The sequence below is a fragment of the Dipteris shenzhenensis genome, chromosome 14 (assembly GCF_047967505.1).
Source record: "Dipteris shenzhenensis isolate YYH24624 ecotype China chromosome 14, Dip_SZ_1.0, whole genome shotgun sequence".
Classification (NCBI taxonomy): Eukaryota; Viridiplantae; Streptophyta; class Polypodiopsida; order Gleicheniales; family Dipteridaceae; genus Dipteris; species Dipteris shenzhenensis.
This window is the reverse complement of record NC_141609.1, coordinates 50097015-50099796: the sequence shown is the minus strand read 5'-3', so window position 1 is coordinate 50099796 and position 2782 is coordinate 50097015.

Genomic DNA, 2782 nt, shown 5'->3' with positions numbered 1-2782 from the left:
GAAGATATGAGATCTTCAAGTTTTTGGTGCTCTGTGGGCATGAGAGAGAGAGAGAGAGAGAGAGAGAGAGAGAGAGAAGAGAGAGAGAGAGAGAGAGAGAGAGAGAGAGAGAGAGAGAGAGAGAGAGAGAGAGAGAGAGAGATTGTGAGTGTGAACAAGATTCTTAGAGAAGGGCTGTTTTAATGTTTTTGAAGAGAAAAAAGAGAGATTGACTATCATAGTCAATTTCTCTATCATATGAAAGAACATTCTCCATTCACCTCGGTGTGAGGGAGAGGTGTGCGAGTGTGAACAAGGTTTAGGAGAATGGCCCTTTTAATGTTTTTTGAGGCAAAAAAGAGAGATTAACTATCGTAGTTAATGTTTCTATCATATAAAATAGCATTCTCCATTCACCTCGATGTGATGCCCTATAGAATTCATTATGGCTCCATCATTCATAACCCATCATGGGCTTTAGAATTTTCTTTGAGACTTGCTAGGGATGCAAACCTCAACATGCACAACACCCAAGCCAAAAAACCAAGGCCGAAGAAAGCTTCCAAGAGCCACTAATATGGAGCTTAATGCTAGCACAAAGCCCAAAGCTCCAAAGGATAACAAGACAACCTTTAGCATTATGATTAGGTCAACACAAATGTTCAGGGCCACCTATCATAGTTTCCATGCTACACATTCACTTTTGCCTCAACTATGCTACCTTTCCATGTTGCACATTCACTTTCTCGTTCACTTTTGCGTCCACTACAAGAACATGCCTTTCCATGCCATCATTATACTACAACCCTATAATCATAAGGGCCAGATCACTACCCAGCCACAAGTACATTGTCCATTTCATCATGTAGCATCTTGTGCAACATGGATAGGTAAGGCCACAAGATTGTGCATAGGTAGCATGAAAGTTAACCCTTTGCATCTGCCTAACACATCAGCAAAGAGATAACGAACACATGGAGGTACCACATCATTGTGGGCTCGGGTCAACGTTTTCTTGGATGTAGCCAATCGTGAAACTATTTTCAGGGTCATTTTGGGGCCGCGACGTGATGCACTCTTGGGTGAAATTTTGAATTTTATGCGGACCCGCTTGCTCGTTGAAAAATTTCCCGTCATGTTGCCGCAATGGCATAATAATGAGATGCAATCTATTTACTCTCAACACCATAGAGCTCAACACACGATAGCTCTACACTACATTGTGCATCTATGCACCGCTTCACACAGTGCAACCTTTGACCACCTATCATCGCACAGCCTTTTACCACAGCTTTGCCACCTATCTCACTAGGCATCGCGCCCATGTAGATAATTAAAATTAAAGGTTGGTTTAGAGAGACCACCACACTAGTTCTTGGCGTAATAATGAGATGCAATCTATCATTTTGAACACCATCATAGCATAGTCTCTAGCGTGACCGCCTGTCATTGAGTAGATACTCCGAGCATGGAGACGGGAGCAGACCTCTCCCTCGACTGATACCTCTCAAAGCTCTATCATGGATTTCTTTTAGCCAGATCACATAGACCTCCACGAGGCGAGACCTCGATATGACCGTGACCTGAACTTGTGACCCGATAGCTTAGACAGAGGGTTGACTCACAGATCATACTTGGGGACATCCCCTCCTTGTTTAGGATCAGAGCCCGATCGACAGGGGTCATAGTGGCCTTGGGGACGCAGACCTACGACCAGGAGATGTACCAGGACTGCACTCTTGAGGGGGTGACAACGTTCTATTGCTAACCTCATGCCTCTGTCGATGATGATGCTGAGATTGATATATATAGTCAGGATATGACTATGTTGTACTTAGGACTTAGTACTACTATTTTGCATTTTTTTTGCATTTTGCATTGGTGTGGATGCTCATTTAGTAGCTCCACTACCATAGCTCATTGTATTAGGTTTTTCACAATCTCATAGACCCATCGGTCTTCCGAAGACTTTAATAAACTTTCTCTCTTTCTTTCTTTCTCAACTAGAGCCTCTCCACAGCCTCTTCATAGCCGCCTCCATTCGACCTATCTTGGAGCTATTTTCAGCCTCTTTTCTCCTCGTGCTGGTTTTTGGCTTAATAATGAGATGCAATCTATCATTCTAAACATCGCCTCAGTGTAGTCTCTCGCCTAACGACCTATCATCACCCAAAATTCAAGGTTGCCTTGGAGTGACCACCACCTTGGTTCTTGGATTTATAGCTCCGTTACCTATTTTTACATATTACAAGAGGAGGTCTATGATGACCAGTGCACTGGCAAACATAAGGAGATCTATGACATGGCACCGCACTAGTTCTTGGAGTTATATATTTGTGTACCAAGGAAAATGTATATCCTTGTGCAACCAAGCAAAATGTAGCTGACGATATGGCCCTTGAGGGGTCCCCTTTAGGGGCAAGGCCATATCAACATGCCATATCTATACAGTGGCATCCTGGATATTGTATAATGCATGTAAATATGGCCCTTGCCCCTAGAGGGCACCCCTCAAGGGCCATATCATCAATTGCATTTTCTAAAAGCTTAATTATATTTTTCTAGATGTATATCCATGCAACCATAATGGTGGGTCTTCGGAGCTATTTTAGGACTATTTTAGTCCTAAACCAAGGAAATTGTAATCCTAATTTATTGGTATTTTAGTCCTTGTTGCAATAAATATAAATAAGGGTAAAAGTATTCCAAGCCACCGCGGTGACATCCAAATAATAAACTACAATTCTTCGAGTGAAATTGAGCAAAAGATATTACAATGTACATCTACATCCAATAATAGGTT